General features: G+C 41.1%; 1 long non-coding RNA gene across 1 annotated transcript; it reads right to left on the bottom strand.

The window, feature by feature from the left end:
* Positions 1–95: 95 nt before the first annotated feature.
* LOC139101740 (uncharacterized) lies at positions 96–7893 on the bottom strand. The gene is made up of 5 exons (XR_011545608.1): positions 7710–7893; positions 7456–7500; positions 6259–6566; positions 5912–6101; positions 96–5102 (listed from the first exon to the last, which is right to left on the bottom strand). It is a non-coding gene; the product is annotated as an uncharacterized lncRNA (long non-coding RNA).
* Between the last annotated feature and the right edge of the window lie 10428 nt (positions 7894–18321).

Here is an 18321-nt window from a genome sequence, read left to right as displayed (position 1 = left end):
CGCAAAAATATTTTCAGACACAGCCAATATTATCTATCCTACCGTAGCAATTAAATAGTTAGCCGTTGCAAGAAATTAATTTGTTGTATCAAAATGTTTGATGTAAATCGGCAAAGCTTACTTTGTACGCATATATTAATATTATTAATATATATTTATGCTCGCTAGAAATACATTTGGTAAAACATGCACTACCGCGTGTGACTGTATGCTGTAATAATGTGTAATAATAGATTAATGGGTTACGCGTTTCATATTTTCGAACAACACAAGAACGTGGGGGCAAATATTATCTAGTTCTGCCGTCATCTTCGAACAGCTCATTATACGCAGATTATGCGAGAACTAAAATCATCGCGATAATATTGCCGATATGCATTTAGTTAGCAAACACCATTGGTTCATAAAGCGATAAATAATTGCTCGGTGAGAGGAGGTTATGCACTGTTTTTCGGTAATCGGGCGTGAATAACAATGGTTAATCGTGTATGAAACGCATACAAAAGTATACGCCTCGTTTTGTTTTTAATTCACCGAGGCCTGTATTGATCGGAGCTTAACGTATTAGAAGCCGCTGCAAATATTTTTAAAGCCCTCCCGTGACCGCGATATATTTAACTGCGTTAAAATTTATAACCGATATCTCTAGCGTTTCCTAATTCGCCAGCGATCGATGTAAGATGTATAATTTAATTAAAATCTAATTATTTTCTTCTAAAATTTAACATGCTTTTATCGATGATCGCGGAGTACACGTTAACTAAGAAACTCAACGTTGGATAGGACGAAGTGCGTTACCACTTCGTGAATTGTTTATAGAGCATAAATTTTCAGAATGCTCTCTAATTGACTCGTAAATTTCGCTCGTGCAGTAAATCATACGACGCTACGTGCCTGCGTACGCAAAAATTTATTATAATGATCTTTCGGGCGTGAGATGCGTTACGGCCGACCTATCACGTTTCCGGAAAAAGAATTTTACGGGGAACGACGTTTACGTCGGCGGGTTAGTCTTTAATAAATTCACGCAGGCGGCGTCAAAGATGCTGGTGGTACGTTAGACGACTCTAAATTGCGTTCACAGTCAGACAAACGCACGACCGCAGTCAGTCCCGTGTTTGCCCCGGTAGTTGTCCAGTGACTAAGCTAACGGAGCCGGCCATGTACCAGGAACTCGCAGAAAGGGACACGAACAGAAGGCCCCTTAGTCCTCTGTTCCACTACCCCCCGCCGTTCTTGTCTTATCGGCACCCCGCCGTCCACCGGTGCTCAGCATCTCGCCCTCGCAGCCAGTTACGTTTGTGTGCTTGGACACCATTACCTTAATTAAGAGCGAAGTTTTCTCAAGCTGCCCCCGCGCGCGAACACTTCCTCCAAACTAAGTTCTCTATTGATTTTATCTTAATATCCTTAAGTTCTCTTCGCAGTTCCTCCTTTTATTCCTCTTTCTCTCCACTCGAGGGCGGCTACGTGCCGCGACTAAATGGCTTTACATGCATAAGACGTCTCGTCATTAATGTCGCAAAACTTATCGCCGCCTTAATGAGAATTTCTCGTAACTCCATTTTTCTAAATATGACGCGCGACGCGAAGACTGCTCAAGAATTTTTTAATGTAGTTGCGCATCGAGTTCAGAATTCACTCTCTTAAATGATTTACGATGTTACGCTTAACATCGCCGGGGCGGATGTCTTTATCACAAGCTAACGATAAGATACTTATCTTAATAAAAGTAAAACTACTAAAACTCCTTCTTCGTCATATTCATTATATAATATCATAGCGTTTTTTTTTTACCTACAAAAAAGAAAGATTAAAGAAATAGATAAATCTTTAAAAGAAAGAGAATATTATATCAATACTAAGGCTATCGTACGTATGTCAGACTATTTGTTTTCGAATCCTGCAAAGAGATCGGAATTTTTTCAATCGAGAAGGAAGTTTTCAATCGCGGGAGTGAGTACGATGAGAAGATGTGAAAATGACGGAGGAGGAGATGGATGGACGAACGAGAGTAATAGAAAGAGCAGCGCCTGCTCTAAGAGACGAAGAGTGACCGGGGCAAGGAAGAGAAGATGGAGCTGAAGAATCAGCCGGTGGTAGAGCCAGTCGTGGCCCATACTGAACTCAAGGCTATCAACCTCTAAGCATCCATTAACTACCAGCCGTCGAGGTGTACGAGCATGCATACGTAGACACGCACACACGTAAACGCAATCTATACAGACGCGCGGAGACGGCTACCCATCCCGCGGTATTTCACCTTCGGCGTCCGCAATTTCGCGGTTCCAAGCAACACAGTGCTGATTAGACCACAAACGCTCCCGTTGCTCCGGTCAAACACACGGCCGGCGATGCTGAATGCGTTTCGTCAGAGCGTTAAAAATTTTATTTCAATTTTTTTTTTTATTTTGCGAACGCACGCGGTTTGCTCACCCGGCACTCTACGTGCGTTTAAAGCGGAGAATGCGCAATTACGAAATGTCGAAATACCAAACGCTAGCTCGGGGTCACGGTACGCGAGGACCGGAGCAATCTTCGAAAGAAAGACGCTCGAGAGCAACAAGTGAAAGTCAGTTCGCCGCGGAACAACCTAGTCGGAAATCGTGCGCATTATCTCGTTTCCAAGTCCGCTGCCTCCAGCCGGTATAATCAGTTCAATCGCATCTATAAGATCTTGCCCTTGCGTCAATTCGCTGTTGGTCGTTGTCAGGTTTGATCGACTGATGCAAACGATATTACTGATGCGCGTCCGTCATTTCCCGATCAACGTCAATCGCTGATGAATTCATGCAGCGCCGAGCTAGAGTACAGTGGTACGCGGCGCTAGCCTATCCGTTCACGCAAAGCTCGACCGAACCTGGCCGACAAAAACTGGCCAGACAGGTAAGTGGTAGCGAAATACCTGACGCCGTGTCGTGCCTAAACGCGTAGTAGACGCTGCCCTAGACGGGACGGGATCGTTTCGCTCGGCGCGAACACGTTTCCTTCGACCGCGAATACTATGGGCGCGTGTTAACGAGTACGCGAGGCGGATTGTTACCTCGTCGTGTATGATTTACAGCGACTTTAAAGATGAGATTGGCCTTTTGTTGAGTGCGCTTATAAGATGTAACGATGATCCGACGTGCCGGATAGAATTGAGCTGCCGAGTGGATTTTCTCGGGGTTAACTCGCCTTTGAATGGCGCATTAAGATAATCTTCGGGATCGTTTTGAACTAATTCGCGGGAAACGCGCAATGTCGCAAATAATGTGGGTTCAAAGGAAAATACGTGTAGTTTCCTGGTTTACGTTAATTCGAAAGTACGTGTGTACGGCTTGCATCCGACTTCGATCGATTCCAGAAGATCTCCTCGGGATCGTGACCTTCGTTCGGTCATTATAGCCACCATAAATCATACGGGAAAATTACATCGTGGACTCCACGTGATGAGAGTATTACTTGCCGACGAATACAGGAATATACTCGGTGAAATCAGACGAACTAACATCCTAACGTATTGAAGCGCGGCTCTCGATGTAAAGATCGCACAGATATTCATACGCAATCACGATACTTACATTCGCGGTTTCAACATTAACGAGGAAATTTCGATTCAACGGTGAAAATTTGCGTTCAACGCCGAGAGAAGGGTTACGGGAAATAGCCGGACCTAAGTGCACCCTGACGAGTAGTTAATGACTAATGCGACGTGAAAAATGGTCCAAGAACGAGCGAAATTGGTCGTGTCCACTGCCGTTGTACAAATCGATAATTGGAGGATCAGTCATTTTTTGCGCCCGGAATTTCCAATCTTCGCAAAACACGAAGTGTATTCGGTAGATCGAACGTATTTTTTATTTGATTCCCGTACACTGATTACATTATCGTTCATTTTCACGGTGCCGAATGTTTCGCTCGTTTAACAATCGTGCGTACTTTTTGCTCGCGCGCAATTTGCGGATCTTCGAACTTCGAATCAAATTAATTTCTGCCACTCGAAGCTCGGACTCGTAAACAATCAACGCGATTATCGTAATCGAGAACCGTGCCGTTCGCTCGTTCTCACCAGTATGGCACGCATATAGTTTCGCTGATGCTGTATGGCACGCCGATTAAAACTGCAATTATCAAACGAGACCGCGGAATCCGATAAAAATTGAAGGCACGCTCTATCTACAAAGTATCGCCGAATAAAACGCTAATAGCCATCTGGACGTTGCAATTCGTGTAGAGAGTTCCTCCCGCTCGATCTTGTTTACGTTTTACGATTTATTTCCCGTGACGGACGACCTGTAATATCAAGCAGTTTTTCTGAGAAATGTAAAAACTCGGGGAACGAATCTCGCGGAGTCGCTCGAAACTTCGTTTGGGGGGAGAAAGAGGGCAACTATTCCCGTGTAACAAGTCACCGAACTTCGTTCCCGGAAACTCGATTACGCTTTGAATAAATTAACGAGAGTCTTTTCCGAGCGCGCTCGTTACTCTCCCCGGAAACTGGGACGCGACCTTCTTCGCGCGACGGAAAAAGAACGTCCGAGGTACGTCAGCCCGGAAAAGTTGCAGCTTCGTAACACCAGCCTAACTTTGCGCCGCGAGCTCGGACGAGACTCTAGCAAGCAGAGTCTCTCTTGTCATCGCGCTGACAAATTGCTTTCGCGCATACCGTCGCCGGGTGCTAACGTAAACACGAAACGTCGCGCCGTAGGTTGTTGCACGGACCCATTTGACGCTGATACACGGGCAGGTGCAAGTAGCAAAGGTCGACCTATCGATGAAACACCAGCTCTGCATCGACGGATCGATAAGCGTTTCAACAGCGGTAAACAATAGCCCGTGCACGACCTTTATTTCAGGTGAGAATAGCGGTCGGCAGGTGGAAAATGACAGTAAAAAGTTTCCCCAAAGAATTATGAATCCCCGGCGACGATGGTGGAAGGGTACGGACCGTTCGTTCATTCGTATCCCAACCGCGCTTTATGGGAATTCCGTCAGAAATATTTCAATATTCGCTGGAATAGCGGCCTGGATAGTCTCGCTTCGTCCGATCTCTCGTTCTCTTTCTTATCATTCTCGTGACAGTTTTACCACATTCACCATATGATATACATTTGCCATACCTAAAACAATAAATACTCTTCAATTATCTGCGATATTAAAAATCTAAATAAGTTGCACTCGAATAAACGTGTATTATTTTTACAATTGGTTTTAGTAACGCTACACTGATTGAATATTATAAATTTGCCACGTCTAGCGAATCAGAGCTCTGTCGATTTTACGATAGATTATCAGGACAGAAAATGCACCTTTTTGTTGGAGGATATACGAGGCGACATGTACGGTACAAAGCGTTTGAAAGAGCCTACCGGAGAGTCGGATTACAAAGAAGCCCAGAGGCGCAAAGCTAATTCTGAATTAGGTGTCTGCTTACAATCTGCCGTTGTTGGCGAGACTATGCACTTTATTTGTTACAAAGTATAGCGGCTCCGCGGTAAGTGCACGGGTATCTGCACGGGAACGGTTTTGCATCTTTAAATTCCTGAGACGGTAGAAAAGGCTATTCAGAGACGCGCTTATTCGCGAGACGATCGGGACTGGGCTTTTTAAGTGGATATCATGCCTGACTCGTCCACCCACCTACCGCACATTGCAAGATTCACAAAACCTACACGTCTTTCTCGCGCATATGTATTTATATGTGCATATACCTTAAGAATCAAATAAAAAGAAAGATATAGATATTTCAATAACCGGTTCTACGGATTCTTGAAATTTTTAGCGACGCCAGAGAATAATTTTCGCCGAGATTTTTTGAAAGAATTATTCAAGTAAACGGAAGCAAAAATATTTCACGTTTCAATCTACGCCGAATTATATCCAGTGAATTAAAAGTAAGTTAAATTGGAAGTTCTTTTAATTGACTTACTTCGTTTTACGTTTAATGGTCCAGCGAAGAGCGTAACAATTTTCAAATGTAGCGCCACGTTTCCGTAATGTTATACCAGAGTAAAATTTCAATTTTCCAGGCCATAAAGTATACGCTGCGTAGGAGAGCCCATGAGCAGATCGCAAGGCGGACGATCTTCTAAACGGATATCGATGAAATGGTATATCATCTGAAATAAAATTACAGTAATTTTCTGTTGCAAGAGAAATTCCACTGTTCCAAACGTACGAGAGGTCCGTCGTGTTATTTTCTTTGCAAGAAATCGTTTTAGCGGCCGTGCTTATTTTTGGAATATTGCGTAACGTTGTAAAAAAGATATAACCAACCTTTTAATGATAATCCGACTTCCTCGCGGGGTGTAATGTAGTTCTCGGCTTGACAACGGGACCGAATTACAGCTAAAAAGGAGCTGGAGCGAAGAGTGAGGAGAAAGCGAAGAGGGACAGACAAATCAAGCGTGCATAATCGATGTTCGCTGCGAGAACTCTTCATAATCCAGTCTCGATTCACCTCTCGAATCTCGTCGCGGTATTAATCAAGGCGTTACACTTTCCGTAATCTCCAGACCAAATTCCAAACAAATTATCCCGGGATCTCGGTGGACAAGCAGCTCGTGGCGTTTTATAAATGATCCCTGCGGAATAAGGAATTGCGAACATTAGTAAAGGGTTGTCAGCGTTTTCTGCGCGGCGTATCTGCCGCAGCAGCTGCCGTTACCGTCTCCGAGTGAGGAGAATTAAGCAGTCTTAAATGCTCTTTGATACCGACGTCGACATTTTGAAATATTTTTCTGCACCGTGCTGCTCTACCGCGTTGACGCCTTCATTTTTCACTCTGACTGAAGTGCCGTTGTAATAAAAGTGTCGAAAATTGTTCTTATTGTTCTCAACGGAACTTCTTATCATTCAAACGTCACTTGTATGCAATAAATCGCGCTATTCGTTACGAATTACCCTAGAATTTTCCGTGACTATAACGTGCGTTTTATAATTATGCTCGCGTGATCAATATTTGCTCGATTAAAATGTCGGATATCCCAAAACTACCGGCGTTGGAAACACACTTGCACTCGCGGCGTCACAGATTCTTCAACAATGCCCCAGATAGACGCATAATCAAGACGTAACGAATTGACAAGCTAGCGGACCGGAATATGAATTTATTTATGATTGACATTGTATTATATACTGTTGATTGCATGCCAAGACCGATGGCGTTCTTTAAATATTTATAACAATGTGTATGTCGCTTGCGGATAAATGTTACATGTTACACAATTATATTTCAATGTTATTCATCTCGTGTGTTAAATATGTATGTTTAAACTTTGACACATACAGCATAGCTTTATTGCTGTGCTGATGCAAGCATCAATGGCTATCAATTAACCGAGCTTTTATAAGAATGTCGAAGTCACGATAACGTATAAGCAATTAGCAATTAAAATCTTAGATAATACCTAAATGAGTTGTGACAATTTTACGATAACGGCAGAATTTTATTAAAAAAGTTCTTTTTTTTACCTTTATTTAAACTTTAAATTGAATGCATTGCAGTTGCCAATTTATCTGAAAATAATTATGAGAGTAATTAGTATTCAAAGAGCAGAATATTATAGATATTCAGTACAAATTGAAGAAAGAAAAAGTAAAATAAGCGCAGAGTATGCACGTTTCTCAGTACAGAATATATTTCATATAAATATGTAACGTTAACCTGTAATCGCACGATCTACTCTTTATGCCACCGATCCAGTTTACATCTTTACCAAACATACCTCTCTATCAGCGAGCACTCAACTCGAGCTGCGATGTTTTCTCAACGACTTTAGCGGAGACGTCCGTCAATGTTTTGATACCTGAATATCATTTCGACACGAAGACAATGCGAGCACTTGGTCAACCTCGTCAAGCTAGCTCGGCGATAGCCTAAACGTCAATCATACGACCTGTCGCCTTGATGAAATTGTCGTAGACTGCGAGCGGTGCTCACTGCGCACTGCGCGGTGGCAGGCTGGTAACAGCGGCGGTGGAAGGGAGGAGATACCGCCTGGTGCGGCAGCCATCATTGTCGCACCGACAAGTCCTGCCATCACAGACGTTACGGTAGCGTCATTAACTAGCTGCGCTGCGAAAGTGCGAACAAGCCGCGGAAAAGAAGCAAACTCGTCGCTATTGTCCGAAGGAACATTTCCGAATCCCGGCGTACGTGCGTTTTTTCTACTTGTCTTTATGGATCTTCGTCACGACTTGTTGCGACGTCTAGGTACGTGATGTTCTGTACACAAGAATCTGGTGTTAGGTATAGATTATGTGCATACGCGACATTCGTAATTTCGTTCGGGAGCCCGCGAGACTGAATCGAATTAAATACATTGCATGATGAGTTCTAGTGCGCCCCGCTTACCGGCAGTCTTTTATATTTCGCGCATGATCGACGCGTTGAGAGTGGTGTTAAAAGAGTTTTGTGGTTTGCAGGAGTAATACTGAAGACTAAGCGGACCAATGACGGAGACTAAGGAGCAATGACTAAGTAAGAGAGGGAACGAAAAGGCTAAGAATAGGAACGACGAAAGCTAAAAGAAGCAACGACGAATGCTGTAAGAAGGAAGCAGCCTAAAAGAGGCATCAGACGTCAGCCGGTCAACTTTATGGTAAGTAATTAATTTATATTTTTTTATAATTTAATTTTCTTTTTGAATTTTGTAAGAGTTAACATAACGAGTGGTTAATGAACTAATGAAATAAAAGTAATGAATCCTTGATAATTGCGTGAAGCACATATATAGATTTTAATATTCTATATGTACTGACATTAATATGACAATATTTAGAAATATGTGACATTTTACAGATCCGTTGCCTTAAAATAGATATTCTAGAACAGATTAGAATAAATATTTAATCCTGAACGTGCCATTTATTGATTGATATACATTTTGTGATTTATTGTATGATTTATTGATTGTGGTAGAATAAACTCGCAAGCATATTTTATATACATATATGCAAGTAGGATTTTCAAAAAAGCAATTACGTACATCATGAAGTGACATGACATGATAAAATAATATAGACATTGCAGAATAAAATGGGAAATAAAAAAGCAAAATAATATTATAGTAAGTTATGATGATAATACGGAAATATTATGATTAATATCTGATACAAGGGAATAATAAGATTTTTATTACAAGTTTTTTTATAATAATCGTATCTCAGGTACAAAGTAAATATTAGACAAAACATTTATATGTTTTATTCTTTTTTATAAAATACAGAAAATATATTTTAAGTAAAACACAAATTATTCTAAATTAATTAAATTATAGAAATAAATAATTTAATTCAATTAACGTTTATATATTTAAAAAACCAGTATTAATAGAAAGATAATTAAATATTTAATACAATGCAGATATCGAGTTTTGCTTTTTTATTATTTTTCTCTTTTATTCTTTTAGGATTAAAAAACTCAAACCAGACACGCATAAAGCAATCATTATTATTATATCCAGAAAGCTTTTATGTATAGGTCACATATTACAATTATAAGTTAGAAAGTGTTGATTAAAATATTTTTAAAGCTATAGATGCTTTCAAACTTTTTATATTGAAATGTTTGTAACGAGGAAATATGAACTCGGAATCGTTAATATTGAACTTAATCATGAATTTATGTTTAATTAATATTTTAACAGCCTTTCCATGGTTTATTGATCTTTCGTGATATTACATAAAAGCTTTATGCTCATTTGGTGAAAATAAGAAGGATATGTTTCTTTCATAGATCGTCTGGCAAATGTATGCCAAACGATCAGAAGTAACGATAAAGTAATCGCGAATGAAAGTGTGCCATCAAAATCAATTCTCATTGCTTGCATATCAAAATTTCAATTGCTCGCGAATCAAAATGCGACTTAAAATCTCAAGTATTCGCGATTATAAATATTATTTAAAATTTGAATTACTTGTGAATTAAAATATTATTTAACATCTCCGTTAGCTATCTCTTTATATTTCGATCGCGGATTAGTAAGCTTACCATTGATCAATAGTATCCGCAGTTGTGAGGTATGACTAGAGAATCCTTACCAAGGGTTGTAGATTGATGTACTAAGTACGGATACGGGTAGGTAGGTAGAACATCGCAATTTAGGTAGAGATACTATTATAAATCAAGATAGAAATAGTATTGAAACGGAATAGTATATAATTCGGATAGAATTATTGCAATTAGAAAAGTAAAAGAACAATTAGAAAAAAATAATACAACAAAAATTGATACAAAAATAATAAAAATAATTATATGAGATTTAAAGAGAATTAGATGATGGCAGCAGAGCTTGTACATTTAATAATTTATGTTATTAATCAAGATGTAGTAGCAACTATTCGCTATTAAAGTGCACCGCATACGTACATAAGAAAGCAAAAAATAAAATCAGTTAAATAGTAATATGAAGCGATATTACCTGAGCTGTGAAAATCAACAGCAAATGATAGATCAGTACACGCATCAGCGTAGTTATAGATTTGAGTTTGCGAAGTCTACGTAATATCTTTCGCCAACTTTGATCGATTATAACGGGAAAGTTATTGCTTCGACATTTTCATATCGGAATTTTCGATCTTAATCAATTTCTAGAATATTAAATGGTAGTTGAAAATCATCTTACATTCTATATAATGTATGGTAACATAGATTTATATATGTATTCGCGAATGCAAATCAGAAAATTACTGATAAACTGGATTCGTGATAATAAGAACGCGGTTCGTGTGCCACTGACATTAAATTCAAAGTGTAGCTCGCCGTTGAAGTGATACACTTTCACATTTTTTTTTTTTCTCGCTATATCACCGCCGTGCTCTTGTTCTCTGCAATCGAATCGGTTTCGCGTCTTCTCTCCCATTTGTTCATTTTGCGATGTTCGAGTATACCTTCGGGATTCCTACGAGTTTGAGGTGCCGATCGCGGGCCGCGTAAGGCGCACCGCACAAGACTTTCCTAAAACTCCAAAAACGTAGCGTTCTATTGCGTTTATGTTTTTCTTTGTGCATTGACCCAAGTTCAAGTATAAGTGCGGCGTAAGTTTAAGGTTCGTACGTAACGTAACGTAACGCGTTTACGGAAAGTCTTGTGTGGTGCGCCTAACAGATAATTAGACATCGCTTGTGGGAATGACGAAGAATCGGTGCATACTGGGCTCTGCGTAGACGCACACTCGTGAGGTACCATTATTTCACCGCTGGGATGTTCAAATAATTGAACGTTGGCGATACGCGGCGGCGAGTTGTACGGTATAACGGTTATTCACATGCCGCGAATCGTATCCTGCGGAAATGCCGTGCGCTTATATCAACCTGCGAGGCAACACGATGTCTATTTCAAACCGCCAATCTTCCTCTCTTGTCTATATATATATATTTTTTTTTTCTCTTTTTCTCGTACTTTCTTTAACTGTTTCACGCGGTGTACAATGTATCTAACAAGCATATTGAATATTTTTTTAACTGAAAAGTTTATGACAAATTTTCGTTTCAGTCTTATTTCATAAAACTTTTTGAATGAAGTAATCATTTTTCTATTCAGCGCCTTTTATTTTCTTAACGTTATTGAGAAAGTTGCCTCGAACCTAGTGAATAAAGTTCAATTAAAAGTAAAATAAGGAACTGCTATTTATTTGTACTTTCGAGACATAATTCGCCTGTAACTTATATTTATCGACATTGAATGGTTCTATGATTATCAATGCCTCGCTATTAAAACAACCGTCGAACTTTTTGTTTGTTCTTCAATATCTATGATTGAAAGGCCGCATCCGGCCGATCTGGGACATCTTATACGCGTGCATGCATTCTCTACCTCCCGTTCTTTCATCGCAACACGGCCCGCGGTCGACTATCAATAATCAAGGTGTATCCGTAAAGCAAATAGCTGTTTTCTCAAGTGCCGATATCGGCCCGCTATTTTCGAAAGTGGATACTCCTCGCGATATACGAAAAGCCCGTAGGGCGTTATGAAAACGATCCATCGATGCAATGGTCCACGCACGTTTATTCACGCATCGTACGTGCATACGAGGCGAACGAGATCGTGCGGCTTATGTTCGACCGACGTGTTAATTGCGTGGCAAAATTGCGACAGTTTTAATCGAAGGAGGTTGTTTGCAACTCGTAAACATTGTCCGTGGTAAACAACGACGATTCCACTTCCGGGAGAGGAATTGCGATGCGAAGATGCCCTGGAAGTGGGTGCGATGCGCGATCTCCATAAGCCTGTGTGCACGTTCGAGCTGTAAGTGTACGCAAATCGAGAGCGCGGGCAATAGTATTCAGAACCAAAGTATTCGGGGACTAAAGTGGTTGGGTATACGTGATCGGAGTATCGATAGCAGCCGCAGACTTATGGCGAGAACCGCGCGCGAATCGCCTTTGCCGCAATAAACGCACCAGGCCGATATATATATGCCCGGGGCCGAAACGTGGCGCTGATACCAGGCCGGTCTTTATTTAATTAATGTAATCGATACGACCGTGTAAATGCGAACGCCTGTTCCTCTCGGCAAACCGATCGTTCGCTCCCAGCCGACAGTTTGCGCGAGTTCGAACGATGTACGCGTCTCATTTCTCGACTCGTGCTTGTACGCGCTTAATGCGTGATGCGTCGCGATCGCATCGCACGATGCACGATTCCAAGGTCCACGCACTTTTTGGAGAAAGAGGGAGAAAAAAAAATTTAACGCGTGTTTTTCTCGTGTAAACACTACTCTCTGTATGAATACTTTTAAATGCAAATTACTGCAGTAGTATTTAATGATTTTTCACAAAATAAGTATCTATATGTAACAGAAACAGCTCAATACACCTCCATGCAGTATCTATTTCGGCACGAACGAGATTTATGTCTCGAATTATTTATCGTAATTATGTTGACGTTGACGTGTCGTCGCCACTAGCAAATAGTAGTTCTCATAGCAGAGCGTTTAATAGTCAGAAGTTTCGGCACTTGAATTATTTGCTATACGCGGCGCGGGCGCAATTACGTCCCGTCCATTAATCACGGGGTGCAATCACGAGCGACGCGCTTACAGCGCATATTTTATAATTTACTTTCGTACGTCGGGCGCAGTCATTTATACCGGCCGACCATCATGACAAACCAACGGCGGTGCATCCTGCGCGTCATTGCGTCAGCCAGGCTGCGAGAGCCAATTTCCGCGAAGAATTAATTTACGCCCTCACAGGGCGAGAGGACCGCCGAGCACTTGGAAGTCGCATCGCGGCGTTTTCGCCACGCGTTCCGACGCGCGTTACGCACGCATGAGTGCGTGTGTCGTGTAGCCGGGACTCGTTGTAGGAATTTCATCGGTTCTTATCTCACGCGAAGCTCATGTAACCACCGCTACTCGCCGATTGCGAAAGGCATTGACAGGTGACAGCCGGTTACGACGATCTTCGAGAGCATATTTATACTTGGCCGCTTATCATCCGACAGCGACTTTTCTCAAATGAGTAGCGACGTGAGCGTCGAATCGGTTAAATTAATCTATACGTTATCCGATTTCGCAACGGTACACGTAGTGACAACGTGGTCGAACGTAAGCGACGAACACACGCACGATCGCACTTGTAATATGATTTCAGAACGAAGAGACAAATAATTAGCCAATATCAATTAATAAAAAAAAATCATAATAATAAAAAAACGGTGTCGTTGATAAATCAAAATAACATTCGTTTGAATAAAATAAAAGTAAAAAATTATAACGACGTGCGCGGGTGAACGCGTTTCCTTTCGATTTTAATCTCGCTCCGCCTTCTAGAAAACATTGTCGGGCGTTGGTAATCGAATACCCCGTGCTCAGCACGTAGCAGGTTTCTCTCGGGGAGGTTGTCGCGGTTTGTTATACGACCGGTTGAGTCATCCCGAACAAGCGTTTTTGAACCTGAAAGGTACTGTCGCCGCGAGGCACGTTGCCACCGTCCGAAACCGCGAAGTCCTGTGAAACGATCGCTCTCATTGCCTACGACCGATTCCTTTCCCGCGAAGCTCGCCTCCAACCGTGGGATAAGAATTCCTACGATCTGCGTCACTCACAGGAATCCACGGTAAAGGACCGCGCGCTTTCGTACGCCCGAACGGGCTGGTTTTCTTCGGTGGAATTTTTACGGTCTTTGGAGAGAGGACGAACAGAAGGACCGTTTCGACTAATAATTCTCTCGCGCCGACAGAGTCCGCCGACATAAAACCAATTACCCGCGAACAGCTAAAAAATTCGTTGTTCATTACAATCTACGAGCATCAAACAAATATTTTTTTATCAACTTAATTTCCGCTGCTTGTTATTCAGAAAAAAAATTGCGTTTTTTTTTTTTTTTTACAATTCCGCGTGGATAAAAATTGTTGAATTATGTATTTGTTAAAGAGCTTGATCAATAGGCGGATTTTAAAGTCGTCTCGATGGTGGAGCGGTATTTCGTGCGGAGATTGCGACGCGGATGCGTATGTTACGCCTACGAGTGCACACGTGTTTGCGAAAGGGCATATAAGCGTTGCGTAATAAATACCGGACTTCACTAAGCGTTACAACTGTCCTCTGCGTAGCTCTGCAACGAGATGCGTGCTGCGTACATGCGATACTTCGCTTTCTCCTTCCGTACTCTTCCTCCTTCCTGCTTGCTTCATCCTCCTGATTTTTTTCTGCGCCCGACGCGCATCGCAAATACACGTATGGGAAAGGGTACTCTCGCGGGCCAACATGGGCGACGGTTTCGACAGAATTTAAAGAGCACGTAATATTTTATCCGCTAACGGAACATCGCTTCGATTAAACTGATCGTCCGTACGACAAGCCGTGATTCGTGCAATCATGACGGAGGCTTTCTTCCGCGACGCGGTCTTATCGCGACGAGAACGATTCGGTTAGTTGCACCGGACATTAAACTAACTCACATGCGAGCCCCCTAAAGTCATGGCACCTTAAAGTTTACAACACCACCCGTAGAGGAAGAGTTGCCAGACTTGCAACCACAAACTGCACGATAAACTACGTTAACGAACTTTTCGCTCCGAACGACAAGCTCATTCTTCGCGACAAGAGATATGCGGAGCAAATGGAATAATGTGATTATTATCGTACCTATCTTGACGCAGAAATATTTAACGACATCGTACAATCGTCTATCTTGCTTTTTTTTCCCGCGAGATACTTGATGCAAGAGATCAATATTATTTTTATATTCGCATAAAGTAATACATATCACGAAAATAATTAAATTCGATTAAAGCGCGGGCGATTAATAACTCGGGTAATAACGTCTGACAGCACAGTTCTTCATTTTGATGTGTTTAGCCTCCGTTCTACTATAAACGACAAGAATGCCGTTGAATAAGAAATCAAGGCACGTCGAATTAAGGAAATTGAGAGAAACAAGGAGAGAATAGTATACGGTGCGGTCGGATGACCGCATGGCACGCTGCCAGCCCCCATAGATCACACACCGTGACATAATCATCCTATATTCGCGCCCCACTCATTCGACCACCCATCCTCCGCGCCTAACCGAATCCGCACTCTGCTGCATTACGCTCTGCAGATAGTCTCATCCGTGGCATTACGCGACGCTATCATTGCTGCGAAGCAGCCTCCGCAGTAAGCAACGTCCTGCTGCCGCCCACAAGTAACCAAACGTTGCATTGTGTCAGCTTCGAACGCGAATTACGAAACGCTGGCGATAGAGATATTAGCTTGATTATCAAGATTGCGTATTTTTGCTTGATACAATTTTCATCCGACACGAAAAGTACTCACGAATGGCGATTTTGAAGGAGCTGAATGAAACGATGCAACAGAAAACCCTTTAACAATTTTATTATTATATTATTACATTATTTTTTTTTTATATTTAGTTATTATTTAAAAAAAAATATAGAAAATATAAAATCTCGTATCGCTGCCACTTCTATCTTTATTGATCTTTCTTATTTGCGGTATAGGCCGCAGTTTCATAATGCTCTGTGAAGTACACTTGATTCAGCCAGATTGAACAGGCCTCTTAATCGCGCGGACTACATTGTTTAAATAATGCGGCCTTGTTCAATAAACTCTCCCTTAAGGTACAGACGTATCGTAGTTACGTATAAGAGTAAATATGCGAATTTTTTTTATAAAGAAAACTTACTCCCGCGGAAAAATAGATTTTTAATAGCGAAAAGTCTTGCGATATTCTTTCTTTATATAATCGTGCATCGTGTGATCACTTTCGTATTGCAAATTTTCAATTATATATGAGGTGTTGAACAGAAATTGAATAAATAAACGTTATATTTCCAGTTTATAATATATCATAAAACGTACAAACACACAACGAATAAACATTTCTATTTCAACATGTGCAAAAGCCGAAGAATGCATTTAATGATACGTTATCGATATATAGAGCAATATTTCACGGAGATAAATAAGACTATCCACGATAGATTTCTCCGGTTCTCCACACGGCGTGAAACGATAAGTAGAGTCGTGCGCGCAAATGTCACGGTGCATGTAATTATTGACGAGCGCACGAATTTGCGTTCATGGTAATTGAATAACGCCAAACTTTTTACGGTCGAATACAAATGGGAATGATAATATTTTATCGGCTTGTGTGCACCACACCATGACGAGACGACGAATGTCGAAGCGGTAAGAAATACGATAAATTCGAATGATCATAAGATTTTTATATTCCACCCGTCCACCGCGATAAGTGTTTCAATAAAACATGCTGTACGAGGCACGCAGGTTCGATGAATCAGGCCAGTCTTGTATTTACTGTTGCGCGAAAGTAAAAGCTATGAATAATAAAACTATAAAGCTATCAATACGTATGTGACGAGAAAGCCACTGTCCTGGTCGTATTGATATTGGAAAAATGTTAACATAATGGAGAGCAAATTTATTAACCGTCGTTGTTATTAACGCGATATTACTGATTTTGTAAATACTTTATAATTTATTGTTGCTAGACATTATAAACCGCGCATCATTTACTTTTCCCTCTTTTACGTTAAGAGAACTGTTTTATATTTAATAAATCTTATTAATTAAACGCTTCTTTTATAAATATAATTTAGATAACATTTATTTTTTTAGTTTGATTAGTAATGACTGATGCAGTCGACGCGAGTTATTTACTTGTGCTTCTTTTACGTTGAAGAATATTATTTTATATTTAATCATTTTCAGCAGTGTACTAGGACGCCGCGGTAGAGCCATAAAGAGTCGGACGCTCTCGATCGTGCTCGTGCGCGTTCGGCGGTCGGCAGTCGGAGCAGCCGGCGTACGGGCCTCCTGCGGCACACGGACGAGGTACGCGCTCGAGGCAACATCGAACGTGCCCTTGCCACCGCAGCCAGTGTGTTGAGTAGGTCAGACTTCTTATCGGAAGCGCCGGAGCGCCGCTCTAATGCTCGGAGGAAGATTTAAAAGGGTGAGTAACGCGAGTATTGCCCAGCGTGTGCGCAGGTTTCATTTGATATTGTAATCAATAGCTCTTTTATGTATTTACAGGTGTGGCTTTCGTGCTTTCCACTGCATGCAGATGACATCAAAAGAGAAGGAAAAAGAGAACGAGGCCCAAAAGGAAGAGTTTGTGACGACAGAGTAAATTAACATTTTTACCTACGCAAATAAAAGTATTTTTCTTATATCCTTATAAAGTTCAGTGAAATGTAAAGGAGCTTATACTTTAAATATTATTTTGATTAACATGTGATATGCAATGCCGAATATTACTCACTTTCACAAAGTTATAACTCGGCATAGTATTTCACATGATATTTAAAGTACTATTTCGAGTATGCATTCTTTTACGCTTCGTTGAACTTCGCTAAGGACTGTATACAAATGTTGGCCTTGGCCTTGGCCTTCGGCTATGCGGCCAACGCTCGCGCGATGTTTCCACACTACTCCCACTACCACATTCCTGATCAGTACACCGCACCAAGTAGATTATATCGCAGTACGGAAAAGTAATTCTATTTGATAAATAACGATATTGCAGCCGCGAATTAACTTTTACATTCAATGATATTTACACGAATAGTATTTATTCAGTATCCCATTAAGGATAGCTTCTATCCAAAATTTTGTTTTGTTTCAGGTGGAAGTCCGAAGGAAACTAAAATATCTAGTATGTGAAAGGCCATCCTCAGACCACCCAGCCCCACGTCCAACATCCTGAGAGGAGGAGCAGGCCTCGGAAAGGCATCTTGTTTCAGCGGAGCAACCCCATGGTAAGGATCTCTTTTTCATTCATAAATAATTTTATTTTTTAATATTTAATTAAAAAATTAATAGACGCGCGTAAATTTGTTTTTAAACATTTATTCGACATCAT

This window comes from Cardiocondyla obscurior, linkage group LG04, assembly GCF_019399895.1.
Source record: "Cardiocondyla obscurior isolate alpha-2009 linkage group LG04, Cobs3.1, whole genome shotgun sequence".
Classification (NCBI taxonomy): domain Eukaryota; kingdom Metazoa; phylum Arthropoda; class Insecta; order Hymenoptera; family Formicidae; genus Cardiocondyla; species Cardiocondyla obscurior.
This window is presented reverse-complemented; position numbering and strand designations above follow the sequence as displayed.